The sequence below is a fragment of the Osmerus mordax genome, chromosome 20 (assembly GCF_038355195.1).
Source record: "Osmerus mordax isolate fOsmMor3 chromosome 20, fOsmMor3.pri, whole genome shotgun sequence".
Lineage (NCBI taxonomy): Eukaryota > Metazoa > Chordata > Actinopteri > Osmeriformes > Osmeridae > Osmerus > Osmerus mordax.
Window position 1 is genome coordinate 1,276,646 of NC_090069.1, and position 24,514 is coordinate 1,301,159.

The 24,514-nt window shown below is 43.9% G+C and overlaps 21 non-coding genes across 21 annotated transcripts; all 21 read left to right on the forward strand.

Moving 5' to 3' along the window:
• Positions 1 to 8,029: 8,029 nt before the first annotated feature.
• On the forward strand, positions 8,030 to 8,123 carry trnai-uau (transfer RNA isoleucine (anticodon UAU)). Its single transcript has 2 exons — positions 8,030 to 8,067; positions 8,088 to 8,123. It is a non-coding gene; the product is annotated as a tRNA-Ile (tRNA).
• Positions 8,124 to 8,374: 251 nt separating this feature from the next.
• Positions 8,375 to 8,468, forward strand: trnai-uau (transfer RNA isoleucine (anticodon UAU)). The gene is made up of 2 exons: positions 8,375 to 8,412; positions 8,433 to 8,468. It is a non-coding gene; the product is annotated as a tRNA-Ile (tRNA).
• A 254-nt stretch (positions 8,469 to 8,722) lies between these two features.
• On the forward strand, positions 8,723 to 8,816 carry trnai-uau (transfer RNA isoleucine (anticodon UAU)). Its single transcript has 2 exons — positions 8,723 to 8,760; positions 8,781 to 8,816. It is a non-coding gene; the product is annotated as a tRNA-Ile (tRNA).
• Positions 8,817 to 9,067: 251 nt separating this feature from the next.
• On the forward strand, positions 9,068 to 9,161 carry trnai-uau (transfer RNA isoleucine (anticodon UAU)). Its single transcript has 2 exons — positions 9,068 to 9,105; positions 9,126 to 9,161. It is a non-coding gene; the product is annotated as a tRNA-Ile (tRNA).
• A 251-nt stretch (positions 9,162 to 9,412) lies between these two features.
• Positions 9,413 to 9,506, forward strand: trnai-uau (transfer RNA isoleucine (anticodon UAU)). The gene is made up of 2 exons: positions 9,413 to 9,450; positions 9,471 to 9,506. It is a non-coding gene; the product is annotated as a tRNA-Ile (tRNA).
• A 247-nt stretch (positions 9,507 to 9,753) lies between these two features.
• Positions 9,754 to 9,847, forward strand: trnai-uau (transfer RNA isoleucine (anticodon UAU)). The gene is made up of 2 exons: positions 9,754 to 9,791; positions 9,812 to 9,847. It is a non-coding gene; the product is annotated as a tRNA-Ile (tRNA).
• Positions 9,848 to 10,101: 254 nt separating this feature from the next.
• trnai-uau (transfer RNA isoleucine (anticodon UAU)) lies at positions 10,102 to 10,195 on the forward strand. Its single transcript has 2 exons — positions 10,102 to 10,139; positions 10,160 to 10,195. It is a non-coding gene; the product is annotated as a tRNA-Ile (tRNA).
• Positions 10,196 to 10,432: 237 nt separating this feature from the next.
• On the forward strand, positions 10,433 to 10,526 carry trnai-uau (transfer RNA isoleucine (anticodon UAU)). Its single transcript has 2 exons — positions 10,433 to 10,470; positions 10,491 to 10,526. It is a non-coding gene; the product is annotated as a tRNA-Ile (tRNA).
• Positions 10,527 to 10,780: 254 nt separating this feature from the next.
• trnai-uau (transfer RNA isoleucine (anticodon UAU)) lies at positions 10,781 to 10,874 on the forward strand. Its single transcript has 2 exons — positions 10,781 to 10,818; positions 10,839 to 10,874. It is a non-coding gene; the product is annotated as a tRNA-Ile (tRNA).
• A 237-nt stretch (positions 10,875 to 11,111) lies between these two features.
• Positions 11,112 to 11,205, forward strand: trnai-uau (transfer RNA isoleucine (anticodon UAU)). Its single transcript has 2 exons — positions 11,112 to 11,149; positions 11,170 to 11,205. It is a non-coding gene; the product is annotated as a tRNA-Ile (tRNA).
• Positions 11,206 to 11,460: 255 nt separating this feature from the next.
• trnai-uau (transfer RNA isoleucine (anticodon UAU)) lies at positions 11,461 to 11,554 on the forward strand. The gene is made up of 2 exons: positions 11,461 to 11,498; positions 11,519 to 11,554. It is a non-coding gene; the product is annotated as a tRNA-Ile (tRNA).
• A 237-nt stretch (positions 11,555 to 11,791) lies between these two features.
• trnai-uau (transfer RNA isoleucine (anticodon UAU)) lies at positions 11,792 to 11,885 on the forward strand. The gene is made up of 2 exons: positions 11,792 to 11,829; positions 11,850 to 11,885. It is a non-coding gene; the product is annotated as a tRNA-Ile (tRNA).
• Positions 11,886 to 12,136: 251 nt separating this feature from the next.
• trnai-uau (transfer RNA isoleucine (anticodon UAU)) lies at positions 12,137 to 12,230 on the forward strand. Its single transcript has 2 exons — positions 12,137 to 12,174; positions 12,195 to 12,230. It is a non-coding gene; the product is annotated as a tRNA-Ile (tRNA).
• A 247-nt stretch (positions 12,231 to 12,477) lies between these two features.
• trnai-uau (transfer RNA isoleucine (anticodon UAU)) lies at positions 12,478 to 12,571 on the forward strand. Its single transcript has 2 exons — positions 12,478 to 12,515; positions 12,536 to 12,571. It is a non-coding gene; the product is annotated as a tRNA-Ile (tRNA).
• Positions 12,572 to 12,825: 254 nt separating this feature from the next.
• Positions 12,826 to 12,919, forward strand: trnai-uau (transfer RNA isoleucine (anticodon UAU)). The gene is made up of 2 exons: positions 12,826 to 12,863; positions 12,884 to 12,919. It is a non-coding gene; the product is annotated as a tRNA-Ile (tRNA).
• A 237-nt stretch (positions 12,920 to 13,156) lies between these two features.
• trnai-uau (transfer RNA isoleucine (anticodon UAU)) lies at positions 13,157 to 13,250 on the forward strand. Its single transcript has 2 exons — positions 13,157 to 13,194; positions 13,215 to 13,250. It is a non-coding gene; the product is annotated as a tRNA-Ile (tRNA).
• A 255-nt stretch (positions 13,251 to 13,505) lies between these two features.
• Positions 13,506 to 13,599, forward strand: trnai-uau (transfer RNA isoleucine (anticodon UAU)). Its single transcript has 2 exons — positions 13,506 to 13,543; positions 13,564 to 13,599. It is a non-coding gene; the product is annotated as a tRNA-Ile (tRNA).
• A 237-nt stretch (positions 13,600 to 13,836) lies between these two features.
• Positions 13,837 to 13,930, forward strand: trnai-uau (transfer RNA isoleucine (anticodon UAU)). Its single transcript has 2 exons — positions 13,837 to 13,874; positions 13,895 to 13,930. It is a non-coding gene; the product is annotated as a tRNA-Ile (tRNA).
• A 251-nt stretch (positions 13,931 to 14,181) lies between these two features.
• trnai-uau (transfer RNA isoleucine (anticodon UAU)) lies at positions 14,182 to 14,275 on the forward strand. Its single transcript has 2 exons — positions 14,182 to 14,219; positions 14,240 to 14,275. It is a non-coding gene; the product is annotated as a tRNA-Ile (tRNA).
• A 251-nt stretch (positions 14,276 to 14,526) lies between these two features.
• On the forward strand, positions 14,527 to 14,620 carry trnai-uau (transfer RNA isoleucine (anticodon UAU)). Its single transcript has 2 exons — positions 14,527 to 14,564; positions 14,585 to 14,620. It is a non-coding gene; the product is annotated as a tRNA-Ile (tRNA).
• A 254-nt stretch (positions 14,621 to 14,874) lies between these two features.
• Positions 14,875 to 14,968, forward strand: trnai-uau (transfer RNA isoleucine (anticodon UAU)). Its single transcript has 2 exons — positions 14,875 to 14,912; positions 14,933 to 14,968. It is a non-coding gene; the product is annotated as a tRNA-Ile (tRNA).
• The last annotated feature ends 9,546 nt before the right edge of the window (positions 14,969 to 24,514 follow it).

Here is a 24,514-nt window from a genome sequence, read left to right on the forward strand (position 1 = left end):
CCCATTCCCGGCCCCAGCTTTACACCCCGCAGAGAGACACTTGTTCTGGAGAGCTCACCTGCTGAGATCAGGGAGGATGAGTGCTCTGGGAGGGATCCCCCCTGAAGCCAGCCCCCCCTCTCTCCACCCCCCACCCCCCCAACCCCCCACCCCCCCACCACGCAACCGGCTCCCTGTGACGCCTCTGAACTTTTCCACCGGGGGCCTGATTGAACAGCTACCCAGCTTGTGGCAGTCGGAGAACCTAACCCCTTTCCTTCCCCCTTTAATACCCCCATCCCTCTCCCCTTTTCTCCCCCTCTCCCGCCAAACTGGGCCAACACCGCCCTTGGGAGTGGGGGGGCTGTCTCGCCCTCGTAGCTGCTCAGCAGGTGAGGCCCCGGCAGGGCACACCGGGGAGGCTGTCTGCGTCCTCCCTCAGGTGGGATGGTTGGAAGACAGATTTCCGCTGTGCTGAACACGTCCCTGTTACCTCTGTTGCGTACTGAATTAAATACAATACCGTGTCTGTCAAGCACAGGCATGGAGGTTGAGTTGTGGGTGGGCCCGGAGAAAGATGAGTGGGCATGTTTCTACGGAGGGGGCAAGCGTCTATCGCATTACTGTAGGTCCAAAATGTGGGCAGCGTTAATTAGAGCAGTAATGGATTGCCACTTGAGCACCTTTCAATCATGGCTGGTGAGGGAAATCATTGATAGATCTGGAGCAAAAAACGTGTGGAAAAAACAAAACGAAAATTACACACGAACCGTGATGCACTGAACCCTTTCATGAATAGGACTGTCGCCTGATTATAATTGTGTTGTTCTGTAGAGCTGGATAATTGTCATCGCTCTCCTGTTTTGCTTTTCCGCACCGTCTAATTCTCCTTCTAGTTTCTTCCGTGGATGCCATGACACGGTTTGTGCTCTCAGCCAACTGCCACAGCGTTACCTCAGACAGACATGGACTAAAGACCTTCAGACAGCGGTTTGTTTAACATAGTGTCGTAGTCTCGCTCAGGTGCCTGAGCGGTTAGGGAATCGGGCTAGTAATCAGAAGGTTGCCGGTTCGATTTTGGCTGTGCAAAAAATGAAGTTGTGTCCTTGGGCAAGGCACTTCACCCTACTTGCCTCGGGGGAATGTCCCTGTACTTACTGTAAGTCGCTCTGGATAAGAGCGTCCGCTAAATGACTAAATGTAAATGTAGTCTATTATGCTTCTTAAGTGGCATAAATGTTCTTTAGAAGGCTTGAGGTGAAGTGTAGCAGACGTACGTTTTTATCTTCCAAGAAACACAAACTCAAAATACTTCTCAAATTTGATCCTTCTGTTGACTCTGCTAGAGGATTTGCTCATGCCCGCTGACATCCGCTGACAAATACATTGGGACACTTGGCATCAGTCAGAGGGACAAACCAACTCACGTCTTCATTCTTCGCCATGCAGATACGAAACGATCACCTGCTCATTTGAATGTCACAGCACAGCACAGCTCCTCCTCGCTCTCACACGGCTGTTCCTGCGGCCTGGGTGTAATTTCACAGGTGCTTACTGGTTGGTGGCACAGTAATTTAGACATGATAGCCCCAGACAAGTACACTGTAATGGGGGCATTTACGCTATGTTCAGATGCGCGGTGGGCATCTCATTACAGACCTAAGGCTTGACAATGACCGTGAGAGATAAATATGTTCACACCAACACAGCAGAACCTGTTATTGAGTATTCAAGGAACTATTTCCCTTTGTCGGGATTGTACTTATTATACGAAATGGTATGTGTAGATTGTGTGTTCAATTCTACGAAAAAACTGTAATGGTTCAATTTATTTTCTTCCTTGCCCTTGAGTGTCCTGTAATTCAATTGTATTGCTGATTTGATTCTCCTTGTTGCCTTTTCAGGAAGTCAATAATATATCTAGTGTTAGCTGTTAATTGATCAGTCATCAGCTTCATTTAGTTTCATACATGCGATGCATGTTTTTCTAAATTAGTCTTCATTGTGCTGACTCAGGTCTTTCCAAGTCCTGAGAGAACCTTCCTCCGCCCTCCTCCCCACCTCCCCCCTCCTCTTCCTCGATCACCTGACTGTGGTGAGTCTGTCTGTCAAAGCACTGTTCCAAAGTCCCTCATTCAATTCAGCCAATTCTCTCCATCAGGCTGTACTGCACACAAGAGGTGTGTTCCAGTTTGGAACACACTAAGAACATCATCTTGCATACAAAGTTTACTGAGGACATTTGACAAATCAGCACAATAACGTTTCAAACGGGCTGTCAGCATACTGCATATAAAAACTCCCCTGAGATTAAATGCATCAATTGCAACTGCGTTTTCAAGTCACTATTCCATTGCCCCCTTTCACCTGTATTACAACCGTGAAATATGGTTTCAATCTTCTCTCTCAGAGCCAAATGTGATGTGTTCCCTGTGTTTGGACATCGCAAGTTAAAAAGAGAGTCACAGTACGTCTTGCTGTGTAGCTATGTGAAGCTATCTCAGGGCTCCTTCTCCCCAGTGCAATCCCATCCTCTCTTTATGGTGGTGTACTTCTGTCTTTATCTCCTCATTAACCACATGACATGACATACCATACATCCCACCCAGTTTGAGATCCCTCCCTCCCTCCCTCCTTCCCATGTGTGGCTGCAGGATACTGATGCCTAATTAATCGTGACAAGCTGCAACATGGACACCCCAGTCAGTCCTGTGAGGCGCACAGCGTGCGGTGACCCACAGTCTAATAAGGTCCCTGGAGGTGAAACAGCACAACAGCGGAAAAAACCCCCAGAATCTGGAATCTCTTCATGTCCCACTGCCACCGACGGACAGACTTAGACGTTTTCAGATTTAGACGTGCTTCTCCTCCTGCTCTGAGATGAGTCCTGAATTTTCTCTCTCGCTAGGCATTGCTTGCGTTGTGGATTTACGTCAAAACTCGACACCTTTGTAAAGGGTCTGGATCTTAGCCATGCATCAACTCAAGGTTTTTTCTATGTATTGCTGTTACCATGATTAAGGCGGAAACATACCATGCTTTGTAGTAATGCACCTGTTGATAACCGTAATTAAAGAAGTGGTTAGTTACAGTCAAGACATCTATAATTTGGCCTCTGAGAAAGTGATTCTTGCAGTACGTCACCATGGTTACTTGAGCAAATTCGTGTCCAATAATGAACAGTTCATAGGAGAACGTGTTATGAACAGCACTAAAGTGGTCCAAAGTTCCGCAAAAAAAAAAAAAATCTTCTAGAATGGAAAGTAAAGTGTAGTGGTTGGGGAACTAAACACCACCAATGTGCCTTGTATCTTGTGACAGTTTCAAAACAGCAGTTTATTACCAGGGAAGAAAACCTTCAAGTGTACACCATTTGTAAAGGCGTTGACAGGAAGGTGAAAATGAGGTTAATACAGATGTAACACAGCCGTAGCTTCCCTGAGTAGTGCGCCGTATGCTGACTGAATGTTGGATGGTACAAAAGCGTATAATTAAAATGGCCTGAGTTTGATTCTTGTCATGCCAAACCTATCCAGAATATTAAGCCTTATTCTATGCACCGCTGCTTGTTTTTGTTATGGTCACAAAATAAGTGTCAAGCGTACATAACATGGGGAACTTGCTACATTTGCTTAGTCAACAGATCCACTTCGCAAAGTGTTGACATCAACAGAAAGAGGAGGGCATGGATCCCAATAACACGCCATCACAGTTGGAACTTGGACCTGAGTTGCACTGACACATCAGGTGCCTGGGAGACTGTCAGGGTGAGAGACAGTTGAAACGAGAACACTCGCGTCCTGACGCTAGTGATCATAAATCACAACTCTCAAGTCCGAGTCTGCGTTCGAGAGTCGGGGCGATTCAGAAATCCATTTTGATTTCTCCTGCGGCAGCAGAAGATAAATCAATATGACCACTCTCATACTTATCATGTAAAAGAGCAAGGAAGTGTACCCCATAAATCTCCAGTGGGCTGGAGTGCTTTCTCCTCCCCTCTGCAGGGGGAGAACAGGATAGACACAAGGCCTGTGCTGAACCCTCCTCACTCCATGTTTTACCACAGAGCTGCCAAGCAGCGCTTTGAAGTCTGAGAAGCAGCTGTTTACCAAGACAATCGTACAAGAACACAATCCCCCTGTACACCAGCCCATGACATGGCAGGCTTTGATTCATCTCTTCTGAGTTGTGTTCAGACTTATAACCAGCAAGGCAAAAACTATTTTTCAAAGCTTAGTAAAAGGAATATCTTTGAAGATTATAAAAGTTCTACAGCTTTTTCAGCATAGAACACAATATATTTCGAGGTGATGGATGGACTGACGTTTCCTGAAATAATAAACCATGTTAACAGAGAATACTGACACTAACCTTCTCTGAAACTAAAAAATCAAAGTATGTTAAGCAAGAAGTATAACGTATTCGGGCCACTCAAGTCTCAGACATTTTCTTAAGAATATGAAAATGCATTATAATGAGGTTGGAGTATTTCACGGGCTAAAATAGAAGCGTTAATGAGGAACCTTGATTGGCTCTTCTGTTCTTGTCTAGCGAAAAGGTTACGCTTTACCAACACCATAGTTCACAGCTATTGTAAGCCCTACTACCACCCCCCCCAAGCACCCTGCTGTGGAGGTATAACAATAGCCGTTTTAGAGGACAGTTTGAGGACAAATTGTAAGATGATGAAAACCACAGGAAAACATAGGCAGAGATGTGGTGTTTTGCACAAGGCGCTAGCGGCGTTGGGAGGTACGGTACCAGGAGCTTGGGCACGGCGGAGGCAGAGAGAGAGGCACAGAGAGAGAGGCAGAGAGAGAGGCAGAGAGAGAGAGGGAGAGAGAGGGAGGAGAGAGAGAGGCCTTGAGCAGATGTAGACAGACGAACACAAGGGAGGATGAGGGCTGCAGATCTGCGTAAGGAGGTCCTCTAATCAAGGCCAAGTCGTCTTGATTAAATCAGTTGTGCTTTGAAATGGGGTTATGCATATTGGGAACGAGTGTGACAAGGGGCTTATGAACCACACATCTCGACATCTTTAAAAGTGACTTTTTAATTTCCTTGCCCCCTTTTGTGTTTTCGCTCACCCCTCCCTCCCTCTAGCTCGCTCCATCTGGCCCTCCCTCTCCGTCCATCCCTTTCTTTCTCTCTCTCTCTCTCTCTCTCTCTCTCTCTCTCTCTCTCCTTCCCTCCCTCCTTCCTTCCTTCCCTCCCTCCCTCCCTCCCTCCCTCCCTCCCTCCCTCCCTCCCTCCCTCCCTCCCTCCCCCATGGTAGTACTGTGAGGTAGGATCAATGTGGTGTTCTCATTTGCTCCCCACATTCCATTCTTCCATTCATTCTCTCTGGAATATTCTATTAGAATCTTCCACATCTGAGATAGTCCTTTAGTATTCTCCAACACTCCCTCTCTCTCTTTTTTTTTGTCATCTCACACATTCCATCTTGCTTTGTTACTTTCCTTCTTTGCTGCTCTCCTAATTTTCACTCTATCTTTCTCCCACTCTTTCTCTCTCTTTCTCTGGTTGTTTCTCTGGCTGCACAGTATGTAGTGGGTAGACCTTGTACCAAGATACATTTATATGTCATTTTTTTGGCTTCCGTTTCTTCAGAACCTATTGAATATTCTCTTAAACCTTTGAACAAAAGGCCGCTTGAACAGATGGGGAATTCGTAAGTGTGACAAAAAAAAATTACCCTGACAACATAATGGACGATCTACATGACAGGCTGTCTTTGAGAATCAGAAAGAAAAACCACTTCTGTCTCTCAAGAAAAGGCTACTGATTAAAGTGTGACACTGAGACCTCTCTCTGTGGGAGTCCAACCTCAGGGGAAACGTCACGGTCACCTTGCCAAACCCCCGGACATAAAACCTTAGCTCACATCAGCTCTCAACAAGCATCTGGGACCAAACAGGATCAGTAGCATCTTAGTCGTCATCTTTGATGTGATGTTTACGATCTTTGATGTGTTGTTTGTACAGAGAGTAATCCCTAACCCACCCAAAATCAAACCCAAAAAAACTTGCGAAGAAAGAATCACGTCAGACCTAGGTGAGTGTGTGCCACCCCTAAACAACAGCTGTGTCCTCGCCAGCAGTCGGGAAGAGAGGCTCGAGGGGTGATCTGTGTCAGACGGGTCGATTAGCTGGTGTCTCTGAACACGGGATGTAATGATAAAGCCATGAATATGGAGTGCTGGAAAGTTCCTCCACCGATCCATATTCTACACCTGGCCACCGCTGGAGAGGTTGTCTGCCCAGACACACCTGCTGGAGCCACCGAGGAGCCAGAGAATCAGGGGCACTGAGAGCAGGATTAGACAGGCAACTTGCTGGCTTTCTGTCTCCACCTGTGAGTCCGTACCGGCCGACTCTGCCCCAAAACCTCCTCCTTCCAACAACAGCGTTGGATTCAAGAATCATCACAAACTGACCGCTCGCGTTCAACGGGGTCAAAATATTGTGAGAATAATATAACCAAGGTGGTCCTTTTCTTTTTTTTTTTATTCCGAGTTCCTTCAGGCTTTCTCTCCTGCTAAAGATTTGATGATCTTCCATTGATTGGAGTCACTAAATCCCAGGTAAGACTGTGGGAAGTGTGGGCTGCCTAAATCTCCTGATAGGCGCAGGCATTAACACAGAAAGGGAACACAAAGGCCATAGCCTCCTGTATTATCTCCCCCTCACAGAGAGAAGACATGGAACATTAATCACTGGCAAAGCTACCTGGACCCTGCAAGGAAACACACACACAGAGAGATACACAACAACTGACAGAAACCCAGACAAACATAATACTAAACTGTATTAAGTGGCAGTTGCTTTATTTGCCTTGGAATGTGTTTGATCCCAAATGACTTACGGCCTGACCTTCACTGTGTATAATGTAACTGAGGATTAATGGACAGAATGGATTAATAGATCAAATTAATGTTTTATTGGCTGTGTAATTACAGTAATGAGTCAATTCGGGTCAGAGATGCTGAGTCATCAGAACCTGTTGTGAGCGGATTATGCCCTTTTGCATATTTTTCCAAATAAACATTGTTGTCATGCCTGGTCTTGGGTCTAAGAATATGAATCATTAAATCCCTCATTACAATCACTAAGAGTGACATGGTTCTAGAGTGAGATGTAGGGTAACTAGCCATGGGTACGAATTAGCAAATAATTAATGAAGGAGACACTACATTTGCACAAAGTGCAACTTTCATATATTATGCATGCGGTTTGCATATTCAATGTTTTTTCAACACACTGCATTGTGCTTCATTTTCTATGCAACAACATCAGCTCAGTGTCTTTTCAGACGGCGAAAAACCATGTTCTGCTTTTCAAATGCCCAGGACATGCTAACCACAACACATTTAAAGTAACTTTTAAGACAAACAATAAACTGTCGCACAATGATTGTTTTCCCAAACCCATATTCACTAAAGCTCAGAGTAATTATATAGGAATGGTACACTGTGGGATGCTGAGTTTATGTAAAGTGATGAGGAATGAGCTTCTTATAAAGACCTTGCCTGGGGCTGCAGTGTGGATTTATGTCCTGCTCCATGGAACGACTCTCTCCCCAGATACTGGGAGGGGAGGAGGGAGGGAGGAAAAGATGAGAGAGGGAGGGAGGGGGGAAGAGAGGTAGAGAGAGAGGGAGGGAGGGAAGGAGAAGGAAAAGGACAAATGCACTAGAATTTAATAAGGTGTTGTCACAGCAGATAGCCCGGCCCTATATCAGCTATGCAGAGATGAGGGGGAGCTCTGCCAACTGGGCTGAATCCAGCTCTGTTCCTCTGGTGCTTCTGGAGGTGCTGAAGACCCCTCCTGGACTACCTACCTGCAGCACACACGTCACATCAACCCTCACCGTGCTGTCCCGGTCTCATTCTCTCTCATTCAACCTCAGATCCACAACAAGAGCTTCAAATTCCCATCTTGATCTGTCAGACCAACCCAAATCCTTCAACAAACCCCTGCACGCCCAAAATTGCATAACGTGAATACTGTACTGAAGGTCTGATCTGATAAAGAGTATCGGCCATTCATCTGCTACAGTGGCGCAATCGGTTAGCGTGCGGTACTTATAAGACAGTATTCTGCAGAGCGATGCCGAGGTTGTGAGTTCGAGCCTCGCCTGGAGCATAGATATTTGGTTGGTCTTTACATTGTATATCATATGGAACTGAGTTCTTGGATTATGGGTTTCAATAACCAAATATTACTCAACGCACAGGTATTTCGTCTTCAAATGTGAAATTGGGAACTGAAACATCACATTTCTAGGTCTTCAAGTCTTCTACCTCTTTCATCGGTTTTCTATTTTCTCAATGTTCTGAACACGCGTCAATCATACTTGTCATACAGATTTGACAGCGGCTGCTGGTCCTTCATCTGCTCCAGTGGCGCAATCGGTTAGCGCGCGGTACTTATAAGACAGTATTCTGCAGAGCGATGCCGAGGTTGTGAGTTCGAGCCTCACCTGGAGCATAGATATTTGGTTGGTCTTTACATTGTACATCATATGGAACTGAGTTCTTGGATTATGGGATTCAATAACCGAATATTACTCATCAATGCACCGGTATTTCGTCTTCAAATGTGAAATTGGGAACTAAAACATCACATTTCTAGGTCTTCAAGTCTTCTACCTCTTTCATCGGTTTTCTATTTTCTCAATATTCTGAACACGCGTCAATCATACTCGTCATACAGATTTGACAGCGGCTGCTGGTCCTTCATCTGCTACAGTGGCGCAATCGGTTAGCGCGCGGTACTTATAAGACAGTATTCTGCAGAGCTATGCCGAGGTTGTGAGTTCGAGCCTCACCTGGAGCATAGATATTTGGTTGGTCTTTACATTGTATATCATATGGAACTGAGTTCTTGGATTATGGGTTTCAATAACCAAATATTACTCAACGCACCGGTATTTCGTCTTCAAATGTGAAATTGGGAACTGAAACATCACATTTCTAGGTCTTCAAGTCTTCTACCTCTTTCATCGGTTTTCTATTTTTTCAATGTTCTGAACACGCGTCAATCATACTCGTCATACAGATTTGACAGCGGCTGCTGGTCCTTCATCTGCTCCAGTGGCGCAATCGGTTAGCGCGCGGTACTTATAAGACAGTATTCTGCAGAGCGATGCCGAGGTTGTGAGTTCGAGCCTCACCTGGAGCATAGATATTTGGTTGGTCTTTACATTGTATATCATATGGAACTGAGTTCTTGGATTATGGGTTTCAATAACCAAATATTACTCAACGCACCGGTATTTCGTCTTCAAATGTGAAATTGGGAACTGAAACATCACATTTCTAGGTCTTTAAGTCTTCTACCTCTTTCATGGGTTTTCTATTTTCTCAATGTTCTGAACACGCGTCAATCATACTCGTCATACAGATTTGACAGCGGCTGCTGGTCCTTCATCTGCTCCAGTGGCGCAATCGGTTAGCCCGCGGTACTTATAAAACAGTAATCTGCAGAGCGATGCCGAGGTTGTGAGTTCGAGCCTCACCTGGAGCATAGATATTTGGTTGGTCTTTACATTGTACATCATATGGAACTGAGTTCTTGGATTATGGGTTTCAATAACCGAATATCAACGCACCGGTATTTCCTCTTCAAATGTGAAATTGGGAACTGAAACATCACATTTCTAGATCTTCAAGTCTTCTACCTCTTTCATCGGTTTTCTATTTTCTCAATGTTCTGAACACGCTTCAATCATACTCGTCATACAGATTTGACAGCGGCTGTTGGTCCTTCATCTGCTCCAGTGGCGCAATCGGTTAGCGCGCGGTACTTATAAGACAGTATTCTGCAGAGCAATGCTGAGGTTGTGAGTTCGAGCCTCACCTGGAGCATATATATTTGGTTGGTCTTTACATTGTACATCATATGGAACTGAGTTCTTGGATTATGGGATTCAATAACCGAATATTACTCATCAACGCACCGGTATTTCCTCTTCAAATGTGAAATTGGGAACTGAAACATCACATTTCTAGGTCTTCAAGTCTTCTACCTCTTTCATGGGTTTTCTATTTTCTCAATGTTCTGAACACGCGTCAATCATACTCGTCATACAGATTTGACAGCGGCTGCTGGTCCTTCATCTGCTCCAGTGGCGCAATCGGTTAGCGCGCGGTACTTATAAGACAGTAATCTGCAGAGCGATCCCGAGGTTGTGAGTTCGAGCCTCACCTGGAGCAACTGATGTTTAATCAATCTTTGATCTGTACATCGATATCAACAGAGTTCTTGAAACAAGGGTTTTCAATTTCAGAACAATACTAATAAAATAGCCCAATGAGTTGGAACACATTTATATCTCACCGATTGTCTATCCATTTTCAATAGTTTTCTATTTTCTAAGTGGATTTCCGAACTGCGTCACGTGAATACTGTACTGAAGGTCTGATCTGATAAGGAATACCATCTGTTCAACTGCTCCAGTGGCGCAATCGGTTAGCGCGCGGTACTTATAAGACAGTATTCTGCAGAGCAATGCCGAGGTTGTGAGTTCGAGCCTCACCTGGAGCATATATATTTGGTTGGTCTTTACATTGTACATCATATGGAACTGAGTTCTTGGATTATGGGATTCAATAACCGAATATTACTCATCAACGCACCGGTATTTCCTCTTCAAATGTGAAATTGGGAACTGAAACATCACATTTCTAGGTCTTCAAGTCTTCTACCTCTTTCATGGGTTTTCTATTTTCTCAATGTTCTGAACACGCGTCAATCATACTCGTCATACAGATTTGACAGCGGCTGCTGGTCCTTCATCTGCTCCAGTGGCGCAATCGGTTAGCGCGCGGTACTTATAAGACAGTAATCTGCAGAGCGATCCCGAGGTTGTGAGTTCGAGCCTCACCTGGAGCAACTGATGTTTAATCAATCTTTGATCTGTACATCGATATCAACAGAGTTCTTGAAACAAGGGTTTTCAATTTCAGAACAATACTAATAAAATAGCCCAATGAGTTGGAACACATTTATATCTCACCGATTGTCTATCCATTTTCAATAGTTTTCTATTTTCTAAGTGGATTTCCGAACTGCGTCACGTGAATACTGTACTGAAGGTCTGATCTGATAAGGAATACCATCTGTTCAACTGCTCCAGTGGCGCAATCGGTTAGCGCGCGGTACTTATAAGACAGTATTCTGCAGAGCAATGCCGAGGTTGTGAGTTCGAGCCTCACCTGGAGCATAGATATTTGGTTGGTCTTTACATTGTACATCATATGGAACTGAGTTCTTGGATTATTGGGATTCAATAACCGAATATCACTCATCAACGCACCGGTATTTCCTCTTCAAATGTGAAATTGGGAACTGAAACATCACATTTCTAGGTCTTCAAGTCTTCTACCTCTTTCATCGGTTTTCTATTTTCTCAATGTTCTGAACACGAGTCAATCATACTCGTCATACAGATTTGACAGCGGCTGCTGGTCCTTCATCTGCTCCAGTGGCGCAATCGGTTAGCGCGCGGTACTTATAAGACAGTATTCTGCAGAGCAATGCCGAGGTTGTGAGTTCGAGCCTCACCTGGAGCAACTGATGTTTAATCAATCTTTGATCTGTACATCGATATCAACAGAGTTCTTGAAACAAGGGTTTTCAATTTCAGAACAATACTAATAAAATAGCCCAATGAGTTGGAACACATTTATATCTCACCGATTGTCTATCTCTTTTCAATAGTTTTCTATTTTCTAAGTGGATTTCCGAACTGCGTCACGTGAATACTGTACTGAAGGTCTGATCTGATGAGGAATACCGTCTATTCAACTGCTCCAGTGGCGCAATCGGTTAGCGCGCGGTACTTATAAGACAGTATTCTGCAGAGCGATGCCGAGGTTGTGAGTTCGAGCCTCACCTGGAGCATAGATATTTGGTTGGTCTTTACATTGTACATCATATGGAACTAAGTTCTTGGATTATGGGTTTCAATAACCGAATATTACTCAACGCACCGGTATTTCCTCTTCAAATGTGAAATTGGGAACTGAAACATCACATTTCTAGGTCTTCAAGTCTTCTACATCTTTCATCGGTTTTCTATTTTCTCAATGTTCTGAACACGCGTCAATCATACTCGTCATACAGATTTGACAGCGGCTGCTGGTCTTCCATCTGCTCCAGTGGCGCAATCGGTTAGCGCGCGGTACTTATAAGACAGTATTCTGCAGAGCAATGCCGAGGTTGTGAGTTTGAGCCTCACCTGGAGCATAGATATTTGGTTGGTCTTTACATTGTACATCATATGCAACTGAGTTCTTGGATTATGGGTTTCAATAACCGAATATCAACGCACCGGTATTTCCTCTTCAAATGTGAAATTGGGAACTGAAACATCACATTTCTAGATCTTCAAGTCTTCTACCTCTTTCATCGGTTTTCTATTTTCTCAATGTTCTGAACACGCTTCAATCATACTCGTCATACAGATTTGACAGCGGCTGTTGGTCCTTCATCTGCTCCAGTGGCGCAATCGGTTAGCGCGCGGTACTTATAAGACAGTATTCTGCAGAGCAATGCTGAGGTTGTGAGTTCGAGCCTCACCTGGAGCATATATATTTGGTTGGTCTTTACATTGTACATCATATGGAACTGAGTTCTTGGATTATGGGATTCAATAACCGAATATTACTCATCAACGCACCGGTATTTCCTCTTCAAATGTGAAATTGGGAACTGAAACATCACATTTCTAGGTCTTCAAGTCTTCTACTTCTTTCATGGGTTTTCTATTTTCTCAATGTTCTGAACACGCTTCAATCATACTCGTCATACAGATTTGACAGCGGCTGCTGGTCCTTCATCTGCTCCAGTGGCGCAATCGGTTAGCGCGCGGTACTTATAAGACAGTAATCTGCAGAGCGATCCCGAGGTTGTGAGTTCGAGCCTCACCTGGAGCAACTGATGTTTAATCAATCTTTGATCTGTACATCGATATCAACAGAGTTCTTGAAACAAGGGTTTTCAATTTCAGAACAATACTAATAAAATAGCCCAATGAGTTGGAACACATTTATATCTCACCGATTGTCTATCCATTTTCAATAGTTTTCTATTTTCTAAGTGGATTTCCGAACTGCGTCACGTGAATACTGTACTGAAGGTCTGATCTGATAAGGAATACCATCTGTTCAACTGCTCCAGTGGCGCAATCGGTTAGCGCGCGGTACTTATAAGACAGTATTCTGCAGAGCAATGCCGAGGTTGTGAGTTCGAGCCTCACCTGGAGCATAGATATTTGGTTGGTCTTTACATTGTACATCATATGGAACTGAGTTCTTGGATTATTGGGATTCAATAACCGAATATCACTCATCAACGCACCGGTATTTCCTCTTCAAATGTGAAATTGGGAACTGAAACATCACATTTCTAGGTCTTCAAGTCTTCTACCTCTTTCATCGGTTTTCTATTTTCTCAATGTTCTGAACACGAGTCAATCATACTCGTCATACAGATTTGACAGCGGCTGCTGGTCCTTCATCTGCTCCAGTGGCGCAATCGGTTAGCGCGCGGTACTTATAAGACAGTATTCTGCAGAGCAATGCCGAGGTTGTGAGTTCGAGCCTCACCTGGAGCAACTGATGTTTAATCAATCTTTGATCTGTACATCGATATCAACAGAGTTCTTGAAACAAGGGTTTTCAATTTCAGAACAATACTAATAAAATAGCCCAATGAGTTGGAACACATTTATATCTCACCGATTGTCTATCTCTTTTCAATAGTTTTCTATTTTCTAAGTGGATTTCCGAACTGCGTCACGTGAATACTGTACTGAAGGTCTGATCTGATAAGGAATACCGTCTATTCAACTGCTCCAGTGGCGCAATCGGTTAGCGCGCGGTACTTATAAGACAGTATTCTGCAGAGCGATGCCGAGGTTGTGAGTTCGAGCCTCACCTGGAGCATAGATATTTGGTTGGTCTTTACATTGTACATCATATGGAACTAAGTTCTTGGATTATGGGTTTCAATAACCGAATATTACTCAACGCACCGGTATTCCCTCTTCAAATGTGAAATTGGGAACTGAAACATCACATTTCTAGGTCTTCAAGTCTTCTACATCTTTCATCGGTTTTCTATTTTCTCAATGTTCTGAACACGCGTCAATCATACTCGTCATACAGATTTGACAGCGGCTGCTGGTCTTCCATCTGCTCCAGTGGCGCAATCGGTTAGCGCGCGGTACTTATAAGACAGTATTCTGCAGAGCAATGCCGAGGTTGTGAGTTTGAGCCTCACCTGGAGCATAGATATTTGGTTGGTCTTTACATTGTACATCATATGGAACTGAGTTCTTGGATTATGGGTTTCAATAACCGAATATTACTCAACGCACCGGTATTTTCTCTTCAAATGTGAAATTGGGAACTGAAACATCACATTTCTAGATCTTCAAGTCTTCTACCTCTTTCATCGGTTTTCTATTTTCTCAATGTTCTGAACACGCGTCAATCATACTCGTCATACAGATTTGACAGCGGCTGCTGGTCTTCCATCTGCTCCAGTGGCGCAATCGGTTAGCGCGCGGTACTTATAAGACAGTATTCTGCAGAGCAATGCCGAGGTTGTGAGTTCGAGCCTCACCTGGAGCATAGATATTTGGTTGGTCTTTACATTGTACATCATATGGAACTGAGTTCTTGGATTATGGGTTTCAATGACCGAATATTGCTCATCAATGCACCGGTATTTCCTCTTCAGATGAGAAATTGGGAACTGAAACATCACATTTCTAGGTCTTCAAGTCTTCTACCTCTTTCATCGGTTTTCTATTTTCTCAATGTTCTGAACACGCTTCAATCATACTCGTCATACAGATTTGACAGCGGCGGTTGGTCCTTCATCTGCTCCAGTGGCGCAATCGGTTAGCGTGCGGTACTTATAAGACAGTAATCTGCAGAGCGATCCCGAGGTTGTGAGTTCGAGCCTCACCTGGAGCAATGTGAAAGGAAAACCCCGAACTGTCTGGCACAGAACGAATTCCTTCTCCCTGGGGTTTTCAGTATGAACTCCTGGACCATTTTACCCACAGCTCTGCGCTCAAGTCGGTGATTGACTCATCTTGGGCTCCCTGCCTTCTCACCATGTGTGAGCATATCACCCACACCGTCAACTCACAACTTTTTTGGTTTTATTACTGACTTATCAGTCTTAAGCGTATCTTTAATTATCAGTACATAGTGGTTGCAGGAAGACTGTTTTCCTTGCTCCTTTATTTCCCCCGTCATAAATTTTCTGCGTTAGTGTCGAAGCATTAATTTATAGCTCATGTTGTCAGCAGGAGCCAGGCCTGGCTCTTACCATCAATCTGAATGCCCAAGGGATACGGCCAAGTTGCATATTGTCACAATTCCAATATGTTATTCATGATGCGGAATTAAAAAGTAATGCGTATTAATGAACCATAGGGCGTAACCATGTCAACCTCTGTCATCTCTCTAAGATAAGACTTAGTATTTAATGTGCAAGGTAGTGAAAAAAAAAATAAGAATCACTCATTGCAAGGGTTTATACTTGTCTGAGAAAACAACAACATTGGCACGCCAAGATGACTCCATGTTTATCGGTTAGTGTAAGAGAAAGTACACTTGTTTAGTGAGAGTTTAATATTAGTTAAGAATAATATTGCCTTTGGCTGCTCAGATGAATGGATGGCAGGCAGTTGGTCATTTCTCCACAGAAGGCACTACAACCCTCGGATCAGGTTCACATACATGTAGTCATTTAGCAGACGCTCTTATCCAGAGCGACTTACAGTAAGTACAGGGACATTCCCCCGAGGCAAGTAGGGTGAAGTGCCTTGCCCAAGGACACAACGTCAGTTGGCATGACCGGGAATCGAACTGGCAACCTTCGGATTACTAGCCCGATTCCCTAACCGCTCAGCCAACTGACATCACTGACATGATGCCATAGACAGTGCTGTTCAACTCTGCACGGTTAAAATATCATACGTCAGATGCCCTCTTAGACCTTCTTATGTTTCCACTAAAGAAATAGAGCTCTATCTACTGTTCGACACAACACAAACTTGCCCAGACCTTTTGAGCATTTGCTTGCGAGCACGTGTATTTTCATAAAAATAGCCACCGTTGAACGGTCGAATATAGAGAAAATATTTGCGTCGCGTCAGACTTCAGGAAGAGTACATGCTTTGTTTACTGCAGACATCCCAACCTGCAGAGACTCGTTTCAGGGAGGTGGCTTCTCTCCAAAAATGGGGTCAGTTACCTCAGGACATGCAGTGGCTGAGGCATGCTAGTATATCACTGTCGTATGTTACTCTAGCACGTTACTGTGATCAATGTGATGCCATTTCCTCCACATCACTCCTCAACTTCGCTCTACAAACACCACACCCTTAACATGCACATGAGGAGCAGAAGATTCTGCCCTGACCAAGTCCAACTGCCTTCCTGACCCATTCTCCACAGATTCTTTGATGAGACACTTTATCATGATTGATTGATTACGAATGAAGGGAGTTTTTCACTTTCCAGCGAAAGACGGGAGAATGAATTCATGCAAATGACAAAGGTGGTGATGTGGATCCAATTAATGACCTCCTTGGAATAAAATTAATCACCATAATGTATATGGCTCTTCAATAAAAAATTCTGAATCACCAGATGAGAAAGACGAAACGTATTTACATACAAAGTGCCTGTGATTTAATCCCAATCACATCTGCACACACACTTAGACACACACGCACAAATACACACACACACATGCTAAGACATACACTCACACATACTGTACAACATCTGTGGTTTTGTTCAGCTGTTTCCCAATTGTTAGCACCTGTGTACATTCTAGCAAAAACAAATAGCCTTTTATTGAATTGACATGCACATGTTCAGTAGTCAGATGGCAGTTCGATTCCCAGCCGTGCCACATGACGTTGTGTCCTTGGGCAAGGCACTTCACCCTACTTGCTTCGGGGGGAATGTCCCTGTACTTACTGTAAGTTGCTCTGGATAAGAGTGTCTGCTAAATGACTAAATGTAAATGTTCGGATGCCCAACATTCTGTGCAATGTGACATTTTTCAGTAAAGAGCTGTCGTTGCTGTGGGTGTCATCGATATTGTCACAGTACACATGGCAACCACCATCCATTCTGTCACAGGGACCAATGTCCATTTAGCGAGTGACCCTGCGTGACCCACCAACCAATAATGTTTTTTTTCAGAGCTTTGTGAACAAACCCATTTGCTTTCACTGTTTTGATGTAACTGGGGATATTCAGTGATTGTTTGAACATCTGAACACACAAATGAAGTGAGTTTAACAGGGGACAGGGGCAGAGAAAACAGTATTTTGTTGATATGCTTCAATGGGAGTCAGTCCAACTGTTACCGTGTATAATTGTGGAGTGCAGTTCCCTGCTGGCTGTCTGTTTACAGTCCATACTCCACTGTGTGGAGACAGAGGGTGACAAGCATGAAGGCTCTTTACCGTGTCATACCTAATTGGTTTGCGTGAGTGTGTGTGGATGTGTATCTGTGTGCGTTTCTGCGCGATTTGTGTGCGAATGCCTGTGTGTACGTGTGTGTGTGTACGTGTGTGGGTGGGTGTGTATGTGTGTGCATGTGTGTGTGTCAGTCCTGTGATGAGTCTGTCACCATCTGTACCTCCCACACTCTCTGTGTCCGAAAGCATCCCAACATCAACAGCCGTCTACGTGAGATGACATGAAGCCAGACATGTCCGCTGCTTCTCAAACACAATATTTTAACCCCCAGACTACCCCATTGCCAAAAGCCAACAGCGCACTGCAAATACAACCAACAGACAAAAACATGTTCTATGCCGTGGTGGAATACTACTAGAATGCGGTCCATTTTGTGGTGTTTTCCTGCAGCGTACATAAATTGTCAGGATTTATTTGTTGCATTTGAAAACAGAGACATCCTGATTCATTTAATAGGTATAATATGGTCAGAGCTGGATTTAGACTAGCCAGATTCCTGGGGCGAATCACTTTGTCTTGGTCCATTCTTCCACCCCCAAAAAACAAACACATAAATCTACACCACACAGCGTCATGAAGCTAAACTGGAGCACTGTAACTACAGTGCTTAAATCTAACGAACAAGAACAGTTAATACAAACAGAAGAAAAAGATAACGGTCTAACAAAATGTTTTTATTTGTGTTACTGACTTTGCAGTCCTTTTCAAAAGCTCTCATTGGTGCGTGGTTATCTCTAAGCACACACCTTCAGAGACAGGAACCACATCGATTTTAGCCGTTTTAGGAAACTTTTTAAAAGTCTTAAAAGGCGGTTGAGCGTCCAGCCTTGGGGTAGAGAGTTCTCTGCCTCCACTCCCAGGCTCCTCCAAGCTGCTGCTGGGTTCGGCACCTGGGGGCCGTGTCTCTCAGTAGGACCTGGCGTCGGGCCTGCAAAGGCTCTCAGAGCCAGGTGTTGTTTTATTTATCTGGGAGCATGAGTAACCTTTCCACCTGACCACTGCAGTCCAGCCTCTTAAGAGCCGCTGTCTCTCTCTCTATCTGTATGTGGTGTGTCTGACTCTTTCTGTTTATCTCTCTGTCTCTCTCTTTCTCGTTTTCCTACTCTCTTACGTCTCTCCATGTCCCTCTCTCTCTTTCTCTCTCTCTCTCTCTCTCTCTCTCTCTCTCTCTCTCTCTCTCTCTCTCTCTCTCTCTCTCTCTCTCTCTCTGTCTCTCTCTCTCTCTCTCTCTCTCTCTCTCTCAAATCTCTTTCTCAGCTGAGTAAAGATAAACAACCATCATCAGCATCCATCTTTGAGCTGTCAGAAAAACCGACTGTTGTTATGACCTCTCTGAAGAATGATGTCTGCCTAAGTAAAATATTTTCAAGAACTTGTATTTCTGAGTTGTAGTGTCTGGTTTCCACCCTGTTTTTTAAGTGAGTTTCCCTCAGACTGTGACCTCTACAGTTGAGGAGAACAGTGTTTATTCTGCTCCATCAGGTGAAAATTGTACATTTCTACATCTTTTCAAAAAGAATTACCTTGTTGTCAAGGAAGCACAGCCTATCTGAAAAAGAACCAACAGAAAAACGACAGCTTTCTTTGTGCTTTGTAACGACAGTTTGCATAAAGCGATTATGCCTGTCTGCCGTCACTCTGCTGCTAATTCATCTAATTTTTTTGTTAACAAATATAACAAATTCATACCAAAGGACATTTGAGGGAGAAGGGTTGGTCGCTATGGCAACGTCGAGTGCCCTCGCTCGCCTGTTTCCTGGAGGACCACTATTGTGCAACCAGCGGTGTTTCTACAAAGCATCTCTCTGAGCATGGGCCGATCTCAAGGTCTCGCTCTGGGAATGTTGAGTTCCTTGGTAATATTCACTGTTGTTTATCCAGTTGAAACCACAGTTGCCTCAATACGATTTCTACAAAAACGATCACTCAGCCTAGGGGGCTGTTCAAACTAGATTTTGGTTCTGGACGTATAGGCTATTTATCAAGTAAAAGTAGGCCTACATGAAGGTAGTTTTTATGAAGATCCATCTTCAGTGAGCTACCGGGGCGCTGTGGGAATTCTTACGAGTCTGAGATCTGGCAGTGAATGATCATGATGACACGACAAACTTGAATATAGTTAGCTCTAGCGCATGTCCGTGCCACTTCTAAATTAGCATGATCAGGCACGATACATGCAGTCTTGTCTGAACTGACAGTTTACAGTAATTCACGTTCCTCCCGTTGCAGATGAAAACAAACCTTTTCCATTTAATCCATTAGCATTGATGCCATTGACATGAGTATTGTGCGATGTCAGTTGACGGAGTTAACTTCATTAACCCTGTGCATATGAAGTTCACTTACGACGCCATTGTATGCCTGAGTGGCAACAATGTGAGTTAGTAGTAAAAGCAATAACACATCCATTAGGTGGCTGGATTTAAAAGCATGTTTTGTAGGAAGGAAAGCCTCTTTTTATTAGAAGCTCTTCCGATTATCTAGTCATATTATATGGCTCTGGTTTATGCTTTATTGAAACGGAAGGTTCACCTTGAAAGTGTGGTGAAAAATGTTGTCAGTCTTCACTAGAACAGTGCCACTATTAGTTAAGGTTCCGTATTAGACAGTCAGCTGACTGGATTGTCTCTAAACAGAAAGAAAAATGACCGGTTCAGACACGGTGCCTGTAGCAAAGTCTCTCTCCGAGGCATGAAGGTCACAGGACAGAATTTACAGTAGAAAGGGAAAAACACAAATGGCAAACAGCCAATTTCCGCGGTTTTAGTCAGGTGGGAATAGCCATCAGACAATCACGTCATTCAGGAAGAATGAGCGTTTCATCAACGTGGAAGGATCCGTTGCTATGGTCATCGTGACCCCTGAACCCAGGCCATAAATGTGTATGTTAGGTCTTAATGTTCCAAATGCCTGTTGGCAGGATAGGCATATCGTTGGAATCACTTTCAAAAAAAAAATATTTCCCAGCTCATGAACTATACAACACTGACAACCAATCACAATCCATCCGAATTTAAAGCGGTTGCCCATTGTAAATTGAAGACCACATTGTGATAAGCTAATCGAGGTCGGTGTGGACGCAAATATAGTTATCGTTATAGTTATAGTCCTCGTTATCGTCCTGGGTGTGACCGTGCCTTTACCGTGCTTCAAATGTACCTGTATGCAGTTTACAAGATGCAGATCTGTCGGTCCTATATCATCATGTGTCATGTGTTTCTGTACAGTATAAGCAGTCACTTTGGTGCAAATTGTTTTATTAGCTTTCTAATTGTAATGCGCAACGAATGGCAATGAGATGGCGTGATCGTTATTTTCTTTGGGTGTGTAGATAGATAGGTGTTGAATTACGACACAGCGTTTATTTGCATGGGTGATTGTCAGACTGGTGATGAGCCTGCCGTGGCATTTTAAAGTGTGGTATTTACAGCGGCTGTCTAATTTTGCTAAATGACATATTTCCCTTTGTAATGACTATGCCAGTCTGGTTTTGTCTTAATCAGTTTGAGGGTAATAGACCATTGTAAAAGTAATGCAATCTCTAAACGCCAGCATGGTTTGTCCTTAAGTCATTAGCCAAGAAAAGAGCCCCATGTAGAGTTAGAATCAGTTATATAAGTTTGCACTTATAACCTCCCCCCCTTTCTCTCTCTCTCTCTCTCTCTCTCTCTCTCTCTCTCTCTCTCTCTCTCTCTCTCTGTCTCTTTCTGTCTGTATGTCTCTCTCTGTCTGTATGTCTGTCTCTCTGTCTCTCTCTCCCTATTTTTCTGACATCCAGAGAGTTTGAACCCGAGGTCTCACAATTTGCAGCAGTCTTCCAGTGAGCTAAACACACAGCCAACAACAGGGACTTATCTCTGAACATATCTCATCAGCTAACAAAAAACCCCAGTTTAACTACAAGCGAAAACATCCTCAACAAGCACCTGCGGTCCTTGTCAAGCCTTCATTTAGTCAATGGGACGTACGGCGAAGGGGACTTGAATCTTCAACCTCTTGGCCTGGAGTAACACACTCTACCACTGAGCTGCAGCTATCCTCCTTAACCAGGCCCTGTTTACTCTGAGCCAGGCACACTTCACCTTCATGGTCACCTTCTGCTTCATGGCCCAGTACCCCTCCAATCATCCTGTGGAGTACGGCTCCGGATCAAATTCCTCTGGGGGCCAATGCCGAGGCAACAGGCTTTAAAAAGAAACTGCTCCCTCATTCTGCTTCCGCCGAAGACCTTGGGTTTGGCTCGGGCTACTGAATTAGGATGAGTGTTCAGGTGTGTTGTCGTCAGGTTGTGCAACAAGTCTGGCGGAGGCTAATGATGTGTTGGTGAAACTGTACATGCTGCCACGCTCCTTCTGCACAAGCTCAGGTTCTGCGAGCTGTGTGTGCCTCTTTTAAGTTTTATTTTGATGGTAAAGTTTGTGCAGTTTCTGTTTTATATTAGATCAGAATCAGAATTCGGTTTATTCGCCATGTATGTTATACAAACACAGAATTTACTATGGCAGGGAGGTGCAAACACTAAACATATACGAATCTTAAATTAAGTAAAAGTACAAAAGTTTAACTATTTCTAAGAACTAAACAATATAAGAATCAGTGTTTAATTGCAATACTGTGTCCTACTTGATCTTGCCATTTGGAGAGCGTTAATAGAGAAACTGACATTTACTGCAGGTCACTGTCTGAGATTGTGGGTGAGATTAATTCCTATTCATTTTATGGTTGGAACAATGTAAAATGCAATGTAACAAACAATCTTGTACAAATTATGTTTTTTTATGTAGGTTTAATAAACATGTTAAGATTTATGTAATCTTAAAGGCAGGGTAGGTACGTTTTGGTTTATTGGTTGCTATCAGGACATTAAGTTTATTTCAGCAAATATGACAAAAAATGCATCTCACCAACATTACCAATCCTGCCTCTAACTCTCTTCTTACTGTAAATGTGTTAGTTCGAGTGGATGCATGGGAAGTCAATTTAAAGCTGGCAAACAGAAGGCAAACATCATTAGCGTAGCCACAGAAACCAAAACCAGAAATAGAAAAATCTATCCTGACCATCCTGCCACCCTAAACTTAAATGTCTTCCAACATCCACAACAGAGTTGTGAAATGTTCGGCTACATTTTACGGCCATCACAGCTACACTGGAACCAGGGCCATACTATCACAAGTCAGGTAGGATAATTGGTGACACCAGTGTTTGTTTTGGTTTATACTTACAGGATTGTGACTGTTCCCTCCTCAGTGTGCCTTCTTCATTAGCAACAGCCAGTGAGGAGCCAAACAAACGAAAGCACCATACTGCTCAGAGGTAAATTTCACAATCCTGTAGAGAGTTGTCAGAGAGTTCACGGATATTCTGTCGGATCTGCAGGCCTCCTCGTGGGCCTAATGAAGGCGTTCTTTTTTCTCCTTTAAATCTCCTTTTCCAGGGGTTCATTCTCCCCTCTGTCTCATAATTAAGTCAGTCTATGAGGCGTAAAGGCTGAACTCTCCAGAAATAAACCCTGAGAATTCCAGACCATCTGCTCTTCTCCGGTCTCCTGCTCTACAGCATCCTCCCACCACCACAACTCTCTCTGTCACTGCGCCGTTCAGAGTTACGTGTTTCCACACAACGTTCACACACACCCACATAACACCTAGGGGGAAGATATATTATGTAAATAATTTGTTATGAATTTCCCCACCTATCGACTACTTCCCCACTTCTGTCTCTCTCCAACTGGCTCTGTACCCCCCCCCCCTCTCCCCTCAACCACACACGCGCCTGCACAAACACACCAGCACTTTCTCTCGTTCTCTTTCTCTATGTTACTCTTTCTATATCCCTCTCTCCCCTTCTCTCTCTCCCTCTTTCACTCTCTCTTTCTTATCCTCTCCCTCCACTGACAGCCACGTTGCTGAGATTGACCAGAAAGTTATGAATGAACGGGTTGTCTCCTGCATAATTGGGAGCTTTCATTGATTAATGATTTTGTGCACGCCAGTGTTTGAATTTCGTCCCCATCTCCGGGGATAAGACGCCTTGAACAATCACATCAGTTTGTTCTCTTTTGATGTGAGAGACAGTCATGCTGTTGTCGCAATATTGAGGTGTCCCACTGTTCTACTCGATTCTACAAAAACATGCTAAACATAAATGAGATGATTGAGTTATTTCTTTGATAATGAAAGCGGACGGCTTAGTTGAACGTGTTTGTCCTGCAAGCTGAAACTGGACCTTGAGAACATGGCAGAGGTGTAATAGTATCTGCGTGAAGCTAATTGGCTCATTAGTAAGTATCCAGAAGGTTTCTCAGGAACAGGGACAGTGAAGTGTGTTCTTACCCTCCCTTAGCTCCCTGCAGGGTCAGCAGTCGGCCACTAGGGGGCACTTTGTGGGCCTACATCCACCAACACCAACATTTTTTCTCGCTTCAATCGAAAGATGACAAAGCCATCCCCTCTTCGATGTCCGGCGTCGTCTTTAGGTCATCTAGGGTACATGTCTTCAATGGCATCATAGATCACAGGTCATCTACGGTACATGTCTTCAATGGCATCATAGGTCAGAGGTCATCTACGGTACATCACAGGTCAGAGGTAATATGAATGTCTTGGTTCCATTAAACTACGTAGTCAGTTAGCGTTCAGTACGGTGTGTTGGTGACAGTGTTCAGTACAGTGTGTTGGTGACAGTGTTCAGTACAGTGTGTTGATGACTACAGTGTTCAGTACAGTGTGTTGGTGACTACAGTGTTCAGTACAGTGTGTTGGTGACAGTGTTCAGTACAGTGTGTTGATGACTACAGTGTTCAGTACAGTGTGTTGGTGACAGTGTTCAGTACAGTGTGTTGGTGACTACAGTGTTCAGTACAGTGTGTTGGTGACAGTGTTCAGTACAGTGTGTTGGTGACTACAGTGTTCAGTACAGTGTGTTGATGACAGTGTTCAGTACAATGTGTTGGTGACTACAGTGTTCAGTACAGTGTGTTGGTGACTACAGTGTTCAGTACAATGTGTT